At 46.8% G+C, this 14,909-nt stretch overlaps 1 protein-coding gene and 1 pseudogene across 2 annotated transcripts in view; one reads left to right on the forward strand and one right to left on the reverse strand.

The window, feature by feature from the left end:
* Nucleotides 1-2,538: 2,538 nt before the first annotated feature.
* LOC116155813 (ADP-ribose pyrophosphatase, mitochondrial-like) lies at nucleotides 2,539-6,635 on the reverse strand (annotated as a pseudogene).
* Nucleotides 6,636-13,603: 6,968 nt separating this feature from the next.
* The window catches only part of PCGF5 (polycomb group ring finger 5), a 116,926-nt gene continuing 115,620 nt past the window's right edge, over nucleotides 13,604-14,909 (forward strand). Inside the window, exon 1 of one of the 2 annotated variants that reach the window (XM_031461376.2) lies at nucleotides 13,604-13,689. The gene's annotated coding sequence lies outside the window, so the exon portion shown is untranslated. Of the gene's footprint in view, nucleotides 13,690-14,784; nucleotides 14,806-14,909 lie in introns of those variants that run through there. The other variant, XM_064488210.1, reaches the window with a different exon arrangement.

A 14,909-nucleotide genomic window follows, 5' to 3' on the forward strand; every position in this document is an offset into this window, starting at 1 on the left:
ATATAAAAGCTTACCCAAACAATATCACATCTATAATAATCATACCAAAAATGTACAACGTCAATCTACTCATGAGAAAATGTCAGAGTAATCCAAATTGTGGAACATTCTGGTGAAAAATACTGGCCAGCACCTAGAAAATTATCAAGTCATAAAAGACAAAAAAAAAAAAATTGAGGAACTTTCCAAGATTGGAGGAAATAAAGGAGACATGGCAATTAAATAAAATGTGGAATCCTTGGATTCTAGTACAGAAAAAGGATATTAGTGGAATAATTCGCAAATTTTGAATAAGCTCTGTAGATCAGCTAATAGTAAAAAGTATCAAATCAATGTTAATTTTTAGGTTTCAATAACTGTACCATGTAAATAAATTTCAACATTTGTAGAAGCTGGGGGAAGGATTATGCAGGAACTCTGTGTACTATTTTTGCAACTTTTTTCTAGGTCTAAAATTATTTCAAGATAAAAATCTTTTTAAATAAGAAAGTTAGGCCAAGGGTACTGTGATCACATTTATAATTTTTTAAGAGAGGGGGCATAGTATATAAAAAACTATTAACAGAGCAAATAATTCATTGACATACCAGACACTATTCTAGACATTAGGGTTATAGCAGTCAGCAAGACAGAAAAATCACTGGACGCTCTTGTAAGTAGACAGAAATATACAGGATAATTTCAGCTGGTGCTCAATACTATGTGGCAAATAAAACAGTGTGAATGAGTAAAAACAGATTGGGTGAGCTACTTTAGATGATGTGGCCAGGAAAACTCTCTTTTTGGAACTGTCATGTGAATGAGATCTGCCTGACCCAGGAGCTGACTTTGTGACAATATGGAAGGGCCATTCTAGGCAAGGAAAAGCAAAGCAAAGGCCCTGGGGCAGAAGCAAATATGAAGAATGCCAGGAAGAGAAAAGCTAGACTAGCCAGTGTGGGATATGGCCAGGTCAGACTAGAGCATAGTCCATAAAGCAGGGCTGGGACAAGACTGACGTTCTTAAAAACATCGTTTCATTTTTAGGGGAAAATCTCCTGAACAAGAATGGAAGGAGGGAGGCCTGCTAGGAGGCAACTGCCATAGTCCAGAGAAGGAGGGTGGTGGCTTAATTAGGGCAGCTACTGAAGATAGAAAACAGTGAATGATTCCAGATGCATTGTGTTGGAGGTCAAGCTAAGTTCTGCTGATGAACTGAACGTGGGAGGAGAGGCAAAGCAAGGAATCTAGGATAATTCCTTGTTCTCTTGTGCAACTTGGATAGATCTGGGTGCCAGTTACCTTGGAAGAGTGATGGAAACAGTTTTCTTGGGGGAAAAAAATCAAGAATTCTGTTCTGCATACATTGAATTTGAGACATTAGAGCTTCATTAGTTCAGGTTTTTGCATTATTTCAGGTTTTTCAGGTTTCAGGATTATGGGGCAGTATGTGTAAATGTATTTATTTCCAGGAGCTTAACATTTTGAAGAAAGAAATAATGAAGCAGGTTTAGGAACACTCAAAATATGTTAGACCAACCAGGTGCCTCAATTATTAAATAAAGACAGAGACATCTCACCTGGAAAACTTACTGAGCTGAGAAGAATATATAGAGCACGTGGCTCCATCCTTAAAACAAGTGGTTATAGAATTAACAAAAAAAAGCAATGAATTAAATTTTTTCATGAGCATGAACAATGGTGGGCATCCATGGATGAGCCTTTTTACAATTGTCATCACCTGTGTAAATACAACAGCTTTCACAAGAAAAACAAATGAAATCCTGCTCGTGTCCTTCAGGTTTAAGAAAGGGAACTCTGACCAAAGGTGCCTGTGGGAAGAGATATAATGGTGACTTCCTTTCTCTTCCTTTTAAAGGAACAGGGCACAGGGAACCTGGAGACGAGAGGCAGTAACTACTGGAGGGACTATGGTGTTGTGGTCAAGGGGCTGGACTGTTGAGCCCAAGAACCTGTGCTCTAATCCCGCCTCCACCACTCTGGTTGTAGAACTTGGTTTAGGTCCCATAACTTCCCTGTGCCTCGGTTATATCATATGTAAAACAAGGAATCATGTGGGGTAGACCCTGTGATGCTTGCCCCTTTCCTTCCCCAGATTCCCCTCCTTAGCTGCTGGGAGTGTTAGCAGAAGATGGCATTCACCTGTTAGCCCTCCTTGGGCATCACCTTGGCTAATGACCTCTCTCCCAAGGTCACACCTCCTTCCGGGGCAGCCCACCTGCAATGACTAATTCACAAGGAAGATAAAGGCCTGAATCCTCCCCCGAATCAGAAGAGCTAGAAGAGCCTTCTGAGCCCCAGAGCCCCAAATGGGGCTGACTGCAGACTTCATCGGGCTTCCACCTCAGTGCCTCACCCTACCCGATCCTGTTTCCTTCTCCTCACTTCCCCAGAGCCGATCTCAAGACCACTCTGGGAGAAACATCTTGCAGTGTTCATCACCAGCTCAGAGCTTGCTCCCTGGGGAACCAACCTGTAAGGTAAGAGTACCCTCCATATAGGGTGATCCTTAGGAATAAATAAGTCACTATACATAAGGCACTTAAAAGAGTGAGTGGGATATAAGTGTTAGCTATTATTATTAAATGTTTTCTTATGAGATTATCAGTGCCTATCTCTGTTTGCAAACTGATTATAAACACTTTATATGTTTGGGTTTTTTAAATGGAGAAAAAATTAGCTGTGAATTATATTTTTATTAGGCTGTGATTACCTACATCGCCTGATAGAGACTTCTTCATGATAGAAACTGGCATTTTTCGGGTCTTCTGAGATGAGGCTCTCATCTTCTGATTTGAGAGGAAACTGGTGTCCTGAGTTTAGTCCATTCTGTTCAGATGGAATAGTTCTGACAACCAGAGGGAGGGCTGGCTATTAAGCTCATTTTGTCACTGCATTTTTTTTTCTGGTTCATAAGTACTTGATCCTTATGGACTAAAATAGAGATGGAACTTTTCCCTTAAAACTGAAGGTTCTAAAAACAAGAATAATCAGAGAGCTTCTGTACTTGAAAGCAGCAAACACAAGATGCCATAAAGCTAAATTTGAAAAACAAATGTTATCCAAAAAATCAGATTATACATTAGATGAAGCCACAGTCAAATACATCAGGAGAAAGAAAGAATTGACAAATGCAAGCTGGATGGAAAGTAGAGGCCATGGTTGGTAAGAAGTTATCTTTGTTTTACCTATAATTCTTCAAAGAGCATTTGTTGTATAATTGGGTTAAAGCTATAGTTACAGCATATACAATGGGTGACTATATTCCTCTTCTTCCAGTTGGAAAGCCAAGAAATCTGTTTCCATTCCCCCAAATTAGTCCAATATTATTCCTAATACAAAGCCTCCATCCTGTGAACAGTTTTGGAAATAATCACCAAAAGAAGTAACCCTCCCTGTCCTGTTCATTGGGAGTTCTGGGCTGTTTGCTTCTTATCTACTTGTATTCATTTGAAGGCCTTTGGCTTACGTGAGACTCCACACCTCTATCCATGGCAGTCAGGAGACACGTCTTCCCTCCAGTGGGCACCTCGTTTCTCAGCCACAAGCTGAATAAATTGGGAGTGGCTGGCATAAAGTTTGATTTTATCATTAATGTCCACCCATCTCACTTTCTTGGCATCATCGCCAGCTTCCAAAGGAAGATGAGCCATTACCTCCCCTGTCTCCTCATGGTAATTCACAACCTCTGTCTCCATCCATGCATCATCCGTGTTTCGGGGGTCATCCACGTAGCCTTTATAGACCACAAAGTGTTCCTGGCTGAATAGTTTGTGCAGCTGTTTCTCCAATTCCTGTTCTGTTCTGGATTTCTGTAGGGAGTTCATGGCTTCCTCACCAAATTCCCTCTTCAGTGTGCTACTAATCTTCTCTCCGGGATCCACCATCCCCCCAGGGATGGCCCATTCTCCACAGTCTTTCCTTTTGATGGCCACAAATTGCAGGATGTTTCTCCCAGAAACCGGGTGGATAACTTTATTTCCCTTGCCATCGTTTTTCCACCTGGTTAAGATGGGATCTGCAGCCTGATTGGGACCCCAACGCCCCAGGAGCCCTCTGCCAACCAGCCCTGTCTGACCTGCAGGATTTCTGGGTCTACCGTTTTCAACCTCATACAAACCGGTCCGGCTCCTTCTTTCAACATGCCCATCCTTTTCGTTAAATTTAAGAGAGAAGTTCCTTTCCCCGGCAGGGGGATCTGCCCACCAGGGTGTTGCCAAGACAGAGCCAGAAGTGTACTCGACAGCTTGTGCTCTGGCCGCTCAACCAGCCAGCTCACTTTCTCGTCGGGGACTGCAGTTCTTTCTACTGTAGAGCCAGGGTACGGAGATGTCCTGGCCTTCTTGTGGGGGGTGTCGGCAGGGCCATCTGAAACTGACATGGTGAAGTCTGGAGGAAACCCACGTGATGAAAATGGGCTCCAGCCCACAGAGATGTCTGGGCAGCTGCTAGGCTTGACTGCCACGGAGGCCAAGGCCACAGAGAGAGAGACACGGTCTTCAAAGCCTTTGCCAGGCAGTGTCCAGCCATCCATCGCCCAGCGGCCAGCGGGGATTTCCGCGGGCGCTTCAGGAGTGGCGCTTCCAACCGCGCTTGCAGGGCGCCTTGCTTTGAATGTGTGGCCAACGGTGCAGCTGGGCCGCGTGGGGTGGGGAGACGCACCACGACTCCAGCGAAGCGCCCCCTTGGGGCCATCGTCGCGTCAGTATTTTACAGTAAAAGATTTCAACGTCTGGTAAGGGATTCCAAAGGTGAAGTGCTGGGGTTGAGAACATCCTCCAAATACCACCAACAAAATGAGCACATGACAACAACAAAAGTGCTTTCTTGCTTAGCAGGGTATTCAGCCTTACGGGTAGATTTAGTTCACCGGGACTAGGACCACTGTCTGTTTGGGAGAAGGCAGAATGAATGTGTTGGAGGCTGTGGGGAACAAAACTGTTTGGGAGGCTCAAAAGCCTGGTGAGGGTGACCTCAAAGGAGAGAGCTCACTTGGGGCACCCAGCATGGTCTTGGTGAGAAATCCATGAGCAGTGATGTGCGCGGTGTGGGAGACGGGTCCAAATCTCAGGCCCATCATTTACTAGCTGAATGGCTTAGATGAGCTGCACAAGCTTTATATTCAATGGAGTAACGGTTACAGCATGCCAGGAGCTGTCAAGCACAGAAGATTGTACTGAAGTCTGGACCTCATGGCCTCTGCTCTTAAAGGATTCTGACTGAGGAGGCAACACATACATTAAAAAACAGAACTGACATGGGAAGGGCAGTGTGCAGTAATCCTTAAGAGTTGAACACAATCAGGTTCAGATCCCAGCTTTCCCTCCTCCTCAGCTTTTGGTTTTTTTAGGAGGTACTGGGGTTTGAACCCAGGACCTCGTGCATGCTAAGCATACACTCTAAGCATATACTCTGCCACTGAGCTATACTCTACCAGCCCCAGCTTGCCTTTCTTAACTGAGATCTTCTCCAGCAAAGTTACTTAAATTGCTTAAGCTCACTTCAGTTCCCTTAGGTGTAAAATGGAAATAGAAATTCCATAGAATTGTGGCGACAATTAAGTATATAAAGCCGTTAGCATAATAACTGGCCCATCATACATATTCAGAAATGCTAGTTGTCATTAACTTTTTGACGGTGCGCCTTGAAAACTGTCGATTAGAACAGGACAGTTGAAATGATCATAGGAATTGAGTGGCTCACATAGGAGGTCAGAGTTAAATAACCTATGATTTCTCTGTCTGGAGAAATTCAGGCTGAGAAATAACAGCATCTAAGTCCTGAAATGATATGAGAAGAAGAGGCACAGGCTAAGTCATTATATCTAAGGACCTACGGAAAGGTATCTGAACATTTGAAACAGATAGTTTTAGAACAAATGCCGTACTGTCCACTCTAATTGAAACCCAAAGGGTATTTAACATTTCCCAAAGTTGGTTCTGTGTTATACCGCTCCCATGAGAAAGATGTTCAAGGAATAAGTGATTTGATTAATCAAATATATTTGGGAAATTCCACCTATTTTACCACCCTCCTTTAGGAATTTAAGATTTACATAGTGTTTTGGGGGAAGGGTATAGCTCAAGTGGTAGAGTGCATGTTCAGCACCCAAGAGGTCCTGAGTTCAATCCCCAGTACCTCCTCCAAGTGGAAATCAATGAAGAAACCTAATTACCTCCCCCTCAAAAAGCAAACAATAACAAGACTTACATAGCGTTTTAAAGACCCTGTGAATTCCAGTAAAAACAAAACAAATCGACCCTAAACAGTTTAATTCTGTTTCATCTAGTATTTTCCAAACTACTGGACCAGAGAATGCTTCTATTATGCAATAGCTGGCATTATTTTAAGAACACACTTCCTCAAGTTTAGAAAAGTTTCAAAATATGTGTATATGCTTGGGGGTAGATCTCTAACCACTTGAAGTCGTCATCAGCAGCAGCAGCAGCATCTCTGTGGAAGGCAACTACTGAATACCTACTCATCACCCTCATAAAGAACTCTAAACTAAAGGAGCTAGGCTTCCTGAAAGCTTGAAACCCAGAAATAGTTGGGACTATAGAGAACAAAATGGTAGAGAAGGACTGAAAGCAGAGAAATATGAGACCTGGTCATCATGAACCACCACCACCACCACCACCACCACCATCATCATCATTGTTGAGAATTTGTGTGTGCACTGTACAAAGTGCCACTAGAAAAGAAAGATGATCATTAAAGGACATGGTCTGAGCTCTGTAAATAGTGTCTTCTTATGGCCGCATTTTTTTTCAATCATGGAATTCCTATTCCCCTGAGTCTCTCGGAAATATATTAGGAAGACCACTGATACGAAAACTTAAACATTTTGGAAGAAGACATTTGTAAATTCCTCATATTATTATTACCAGGTATCATAATCTAACTCACAAGAAATAAATGAAGCAGAAGGCTTGGGTCTGATTCTACCTTCTCCCCATCCTAGGCTGTGTAGCTTTGCATCTGACACTTGGCTTCCCTGAGTCTTGATTCTTCATTCTAAAAGGAATCAGATGGCCTCTGTTATCTACAAAAGTCCTTCTGGCTTTAACATTGTCTTATTCTAGGATCTATGAAAATCTCATTATTGGAAGGCCAAGGTCAAATGCTATGAATCAAAAAGACCAGATGTTCAAATATAAACAACCAGATGCTTGAAGGCAAGAGACACTTGAGGAAGGCAAGGGAGCAGGGGAGGCATGGTGTGTCAAGTAAGTGCAGAAAGAGAGTGGGCCAAAGGAGAATTCTTGGAGCACCTGGAAAGGAACATCGAAACCAGTAATGAGGGGTTTTGTTTTGTTTTTAGCATCATCAAAGGGAAGCAGACTTAAATCAGACCATTTGATGATCATGGTGCAAAAGGTGCCCTAAGGGAAGGGAATGAAATACCATAATAGAGACCAAAAGAATTATTTGCTGGGAAGCCACTGGGGAGATTCTCTTTCCTAAATTGTCTTCTGAGGCAGCAATGTCTGAGGCAGAAAAACAAACAGAGCTCAACACAGAGAAAATTCTGCTCCCAACCATGAGAAAGCCCTAAAGGAACTTTGACCTGTCACTATGAACTATTTTTGGGTCAGAGCTTGTCTGTGTGATTCCCATTTTATCAAGAATATTATGGAGGCCAGAGTGGGGACAGGGAGGATCAGGGTGAGTACAGGGCTCTAGCAGTGCAAGAATCCCGAATCACCCCTCCAGCCTCTGTTGGGAAGCGGAAACAAGTGGCACCCAGCAAACTGGATTATCATAAATTATCCATCTCTTCCTAAAGTGATGCTAAGGCTCAACTTTTGAAAGAAATCTGGAAGGAGAGCAGAGAAAAGGGTTCCTCCTCTCTTTAAAGTGATAATACTGATAATAAATAACAGCAATAAAACAAGTCCCATTTACTAAGTGCCTTCCATGTTCCAGTCTGTGGCATACAGGTTTGCCCAGGTTTGCCTGCCTGGTTTTGAATCCTTGTTCAGCCACTTCTTGGCTTGTTGATCTTTGGAACTCCTTTGGGCTTTAGTTTTCTCAACTAGAAATAATAATGGAATCTATATTAAAGGGTCAATATGATATAATTCATTTAAAGAGCTTAGAATAATGCCTGGTCCATAGTAACCTCAACAAATATTAGCTATTATAGGTACTGTTATTAATAAATAAACCTTACATTTTTATTTTATCTAATTTTCAAATTACCCTATGCATTAGGCACATATACTAATAACATCACCAATTAACAGACTGTGGACATGGCAGTTCATGGAAGTTAAATAACTTGCCCAAGGTCGCACAGCTAGTTTACTGGGCTATGTCTCAGAACTGGAAAGGCTTGGCAATAATAAACTTGTATTTTATTGATAGTCTAAATGCACACTGAATTTTATTTTATATGGCAAAATGTCACCATTTTATTGTAACTAAAAAAAATTAAGTTATATTAAGACAGTTCTGCTAGGTTCACTCTGTATAAGAGGAAGAGGTTGGAGAGAGACAATGAAACCTTTAGCAACCTATTGTAGTAACACAGTTGTAAAGAGAAAATGCCCTGAACCATGTGCCAGTTCAGACTAGAAAGACGGGTCAGAGAGACATCCTGATGTGAAAGAGGAGGCACGAAGGGAAGGAAGAGTCAAAGACCATTCATTTTAATCCTAAAGGGCCCAAAGGATGGTGGTGACAGGTAGAAATAGGGAAGTCAGGAGGGCAGCTGGCAATGGACCCTTTCAGATGGACAAGGCATGGCAGATGATGGCTTTGGGAATTCGAGATTCTGCCACTGACATTTGTGCCTCAGTAGCCTCTCCTATAAAATGAGGAGTTGATCTAGAATTAATCCTTCAATTCCTTCCAGCTTCCTAGAGAAAACCTGTAAATGAAATAGAGGAAGTAGAAGAAAGATATTGGGGATTAAAGAGTCAGTGAGTGCTCAAGGTATTGGGTCATTAGTCTGGCTTTGAAGTAAAAGAGAAAAGCGGGACAATGATTGACTTTTTTTTTTTTTTTTAATGGAGGTACTGGGTATTGAACCCAGGAGCTCGTGCATGCTAAGCATGTGCTCTGCCACTGAGCTACACACCCCCACCAACATTTTTAAGATTAAAGAAAACTATGCCTTGTAAGAAATGACTTCAGCAGGATAATTAATACAGCCATATGAAGAACAGAGGCTGTCTATAAATTAACCTAAGAAATCTAAACTAAAATGTGAAACAATCAAAGTCAAGTAGTCTCTATTTATAGGAAAGATAAGCTTCAGTTTGTGTGGTGTGATGTGAGGGGGTTAGGAAAGTCCAGCTGCCCCCAAAATACCTTCCTGACCCTTAAAATACTGCCTGGATTTCCACCATTAAAAAAAACCCTGTGGGTGTGGTTTGTATTGGGAAATCCACATGTATTTCACATTCAGCTGTTGTCGTGCTTTCTGGTGAATTAGTGTAGCAAGCTGACAACTAGCTAAGGACAATCAACTGAGGAGGCAAAGCTTTGGAAGAGGAGGCAGAAGGGATCTTTTGGTATGTGTGGCATTTATTGCAACAGTCGGTTCAACAACACGTGGGCACCTGTTGTGCCCAGATCCTGAGCTATGTTCTAGAGATGAGAAGGTGAGGAGATTGTGGTTCATTTCCTCAAGGTGCTTAGAGTCCAGAGAGCAGGCTGCATGAAGATCCTGGAGCTGGGGGAGTTTTGAAAAGCAGGACCAGGGACCCGGAAAGGAAAAGTAGGGGGGTCAAAGAAGATTCTTACCATCACATTTTTGTTGAAGGACTGGACACTCAATTCAAGGAAGGCTTTTTCTTGATGCCAGTGAGTTCCCCTAAGGAACTACCAAAATTTAAACTGGTAGGTTTGACACTTTGTAGGCTGCAGAATGACAGGTCATCCATATCCCTTTAATTCAATGATTTTTTTTTGTTGGTCCTTTAAAATTTAAATCAGTAAAATTTGACTGTATCGGAACTTGTAAACTATATTGTTGACTATGAAATACAGGTCCACTGCTAATTTTGATGTCCCTCTTCGCTCGGGGAACCTCACACATGCAGCACTGATTGCACAGTGGGAGTGCTGAGGTTGATACAGAACAGGCAGCAGGAAGTGTGGAGGAACGGGAGCTAGAAAGATAACTGAGAACTTCTTTAAACGGCAGACAAGAGGAGCACCATATTCCCATAGATGGCATTCAACAAGCACCCTGAGATATAACTTCTAGTAATGGAGAGGACACTCAACTATGGCTTAAGAGATTTGGGGGGGCCACTTCTGGCTCTGGTGTCTGCCAGCAGAATGGCTTTGGGAAAACATAACACTACTTACCTATATTTATTGAAGACAGACTATCTTACAGGCAGTGTGCTATGTGTTTTACCTGTAAAAACATTTAATTCTTAACAACAACCCACCAAGATAGGTTCTACTTCCTATTTTATAGATGAGGAAACTTAAACACAGATAAGCTCAAGCTCATATAACCTAACATTTGTCAAAGCAGGGATTTGAATACAGGTAGCCAAACTCTAATGCCCATGTTTAACTACCATGATACTCCAGGTAGAGAAGTCTTTTGGGCCTCAGCGCCCTTAAAAGTGGACATGTAAGGCCAGACAATGTCCAGATTTCTTTCTAGTTTTAAAATGTTATGATTCTAATTACATGAATTATACCTATTCTAAATATGCTTAGAATTAATCTGTGTTTCTGAGTGCCCTGTCTTAGAGAACTGAGATTTAAAGACAAATTTCTGAAATCTGGTCTTTCCTAGTCATCTCTTATGTTTCAGTCAAGTTGGATTTTTCACTCTACTAAGACTGTCCTTCCTCAATCTCCATCTACTGAAATTCTACCCAGCCTTCAAAGCCAACTGAAACGCTACCTCGTTCAAAGAGCCATTCTCAATCTTTGGAGATTTAGAGTGGAGATGTATTAGACTGTTGGGGTTTGGGATCTAGGAAAAATATCTGTGCTAATGAAAGGAAAAGATGTAGGATACGGAGAAGAAAGGGTGGAGAGGGACACTTAAGAGATGAGGAAGGTTAAGAGGACTAGCAGCAGTGTCGCTGGTGACCTGCACCAGCAAAGCCTTCCCTGAAACCAGCAATCATGAAGACACCAGTTATATTCAATAGTGCCCAGCTAGTATATGTGAGGTGAGATAACAAATGTAAAATATTTCGCATAGTGTCTAGAGAGGCAACAATATGATAGTTCCAAATTCCATCACCTCTGTAAGAAACTGCTCATCTCCTTCATGCTGAAGAAGGCTTCCATCCTACCCAGGAAGGAGTAGGATAAGCAGAGGTCAAGGGTAGGAGGAGGTATGTGGGAACACAAAGAGAAAAGTGAGCCAGAGATAGAGTAGTAAGAGAAAAAAGGGAACATAAGGGAGTCATGGTAAAGAAGTGGACAGAGGAGAAATGGAAGCAAAAGAGCAAAGAGAGAGGAGAGAGAGTTCTGGGACTCAGAAAGAAAGAGAAAGTTTGTGCTGCCCACAGAGAAGCCAAGCCCCAGAGGGAGAGTCCCAGAGGTAATCAAGTCCTGGAGGTAATCAAGCATCCAAGTCCAGTGCAACCTCAGATTCCTTCCTCTTTCCTTGTCCTGTACTGGAGGGGTTCTGAACTCTGCCTCCTGTATCTTGTCCACTGGTCTCTCTTGTGTCCTACTACTGGGTGGTCCTAGAGGGTGAGGAAGGAAAAGGCCAGGGGATTCCTTCCCCTCTTTCTGCTTTGGGAGGCATCTCCAGCAGTAGCTGAACATCCCTCATGGCTCCAGCGCCCACTGGATAAGCCCTTCCTGGTCCTGGAAGCCTCTTCCCTTTATCCCTCCAGACCTAGGAGATGCACCCAGCAGTTGCTAATCTCAGGGTTGCCTCACCTTTCCCTGGTTGTAATTATAGTTCTTTCAACAGCTTTGTAACTAATACACTGCATTAAATGATCACTATCGAGGAACCTAGAAAAGAAAACTTTTGTTCTTGGATTCACCCTCAGAGTTCAAACACAGCTTTCGCAGGGGGACTGAAAGCAGTGCATCTAGTGAGTAAGAAACCCAGCCATTCCAAGAGTCAGGGAGGGTCCGGGTCCACTTCTCCATTGCTTGATTGGAGAGCGATGGATCCACAGTGGCTGTCAGAGTGGAGGGGCTCTTAGCCAGGGAATTATCTGTAAAATGACTGGGTTTGTGGCCATTCATGTCTATTTCTTCATGATTTACTATACTCATTTTAATAATCTTGAGCCTCAGCATAAGGAACATCTCAGTTTTTGTTCCTCCAAGAATCATTAAGTGCCCATAATGAGTACAGACGGCACACAGCTAGGTGTGGTGAGGTGGAAACACAGAGACACACTGGGAGGGCAATCTCGGGTTTTCAAAGTGTTTGATTTTTGCAAGATAAGGTTTGTGGATGGTCTGTCAGGAGACCCTCTTGATAGAGATGCTCTTGAAGTTTTGCAGTCCCAGCAGAGCTGCAGACACTCAGTTTTATTCTTCAAGCGTTCATCTCTCCCATCCCCAGAACCGTGTTAAAACTAGGTTCCTGTTCCACAGTCTAGTGGGGGCACAGAGTAGGCATATGACTGACCCTCAAGCCACAGGGGGAGGATTCTGCACAGGGGTCGAGGAGGCTGCACCGAGATAGTAGGAGATGGTGTACAAGCTGAGTCTACGCTGGAGGGATCGATGGGGTTTCTGGCAGAGAACAAAGCAGGATCAGAATCAATTATGAAAGGACAGGGGCATCTGAGGTGTTGTCTGTAGACAAGGGTTTGGGGGGTGAGGCGGCAGTGGAGAAGAGACTGAAAGGTGGAGGCCCAGCTGCAGAGGACTCAGACTAAGGAACTGGGGCTTGAGGCTACAGGAGTCATCAGAGGATCTTGAGCGTCCTGTGGCAAGGTCACTTCTGGGATGGCAACTTTGAATGCTGCGCGGAGGACGGATTTACAAGCAGAGAAGCTGGAAACAGGAGAAGGAACTGCGAGCTCCCAGGGGTAGCTCACATAGGAAGCCTCAGCTTGACCATCGCCGAAGGGGCATATTGACATTTGAGCTGCTTTTCTCTCCATCAAGGGCAAACATCCTCCGTCTGTTGGGGTGGGGTGGGATCGGGTGGTGGGTTAGGGGCAGAAAAAATGTCCCTTCTACGCCCGGATGGTACGATGACTCCAGCCTCTGAAGTTTCGAATTTCTCCTTGCCAAGGTCGGGCCCCTACAGGTGGGCGCTGGCGAGCCCGGGCCCAACGAGTGGCTCGGCGCCCGCCCCCGGCAGCCGCCGCGGCTCGTCCCCTCCAGGCCCGGACGCCACCGCGGGCCATGCCGGGCAGGGCGCTCCGGGAGCTGCGCGGCGGCGGCTCGAGGAGGCCTGGCGGGCGGCGGCGAGAGGCTGTGCCCCAGTTTGTGTCCAATCAGGGAGTGCGGGCTGTGCCCCGAGCCGGGCAGCAATGCGTAAACAAACCCACGGCAACTCCTCCGCCCCCTCGGCGCGCTCGCCCCGCGCCCGCCGCCGCCGCCGCCGGCTCCGCTCGCCTCGAGCCGCCTGCCCGCCCGCCCGCCGGGGCGGCCCCCCCGCCCCGCGCCGCCCGCACCCCCGCCCCGCCCCCGCCGGCGCGGGCGCCCTCACCTACCGCCCCACGCGCGCGCGCTCGCGCACCACGCGCCCCGCCCGGCTCGTGGCCTCCCGAGAGCAAGGTAAGGGCGATGCGCGGGGACCCGGGCGGCTCCCCCGCCCCGCGCGGCCCGGGGAAGTTTCTGGCGTGGCCGTATTCCGCCGGGCCGGGGAGGGGGGCGGGGAGGCCCCCGGCGCCGGGCGTACCGGCGGGCAGGAGGGGGCCGCCTGGCGCTCGGGGGTCACAAGTTGCTCAACCTGCCATCCTGGCGGGCGTCGCGCGGAGAAGGGCTGGAGGCGCGGCGGGGCCGGGCGCGGCGCGGACGCGGGGAGGGCCCGGAGGAACTTTCTCCTCCCTGGAGGGGCTCCCGCCAGCCCGGGCCGCGGCCCCGCCGCGGGAGCAGCCGGCCCCCTGGCTGGAGGGAGCCCAGGAAACGTGTTCGAAGAAGCTGACGCAGTTTGTGACGCTCGCGGCTTCCTGACGGGGACCGGCGGCGGCGGCAGCGCCTTCGCCGAGGAGGGACGAGCCGAGGCGGCGCTCGGGCCCTTCCCCCGCCCGAAGCCGCGCGTCCTGGCGCCTAGTTGGGGGGCCGGGGGCTTGGGGCGCGAGCATCCAGTGGCGGCCGGGAGCCGGGCCCCGGCAGCGCGCGTCGCTTCCGTTTTGATTCGCTCGGGTTATTATATAAGATGTCACGGAGAGGAAAGGGGCGAGCGGGCGGCGCGTCGGCCTTCCGCGAGGGGCGGGGAGGGGCGGGAGGCCGGGCCGGGCGGGGACCCACCTGTGCACCCTCCGCGCCCCCTGCGGGTGCCGCCCGCGCGCCGGCCGTGGCCAGGAGGTGGGGGGTGGCGGCAGCAGGATGGACGGACGTGCTCGCAGCTCCCGTCCTGGCCCTGGGGACTCTCGGGCAGCGGCCGAAACGTGCTGTTTCCTCTCGGCCGCCTCGCCTGGGTCGACACATTTCTGGCTCCGGGCATTTGTACTTTGAAACATTTGTTTAATATTAAGGAAGCTGCGTGTGCGGCCGTCCCAGTCCGCCCGGAACGTGTAGCCGTGGGCTCCGGGGCAGAGAATGAATCATCGCCCCGCGGACCGGGCGCGGATGATTCATGCGGGGTACACCCCGCGCGTACTCACCGGGTGCCTCTGACCCAGGGACGGCGGCCCTTGCGGCGATGACGCCTGGAGGGCTCGGGGAGAGGTAATGCAAAAGGGTGGCAGCTTATTTTCCCTCCTCCTTCTGCAATTTTGGGGAACTCTGAGGGGTCGGGTTTCCAGATTTTCCGAGGCTTGTTGAGGTTCTTG

This window comes from Camelus dromedarius, chromosome 8, assembly GCF_036321535.1.
Source record: "Camelus dromedarius isolate mCamDro1 chromosome 8, mCamDro1.pat, whole genome shotgun sequence".
Taxonomy (NCBI): domain Eukaryota; kingdom Metazoa; phylum Chordata; class Mammalia; order Artiodactyla; family Camelidae; genus Camelus; species Camelus dromedarius.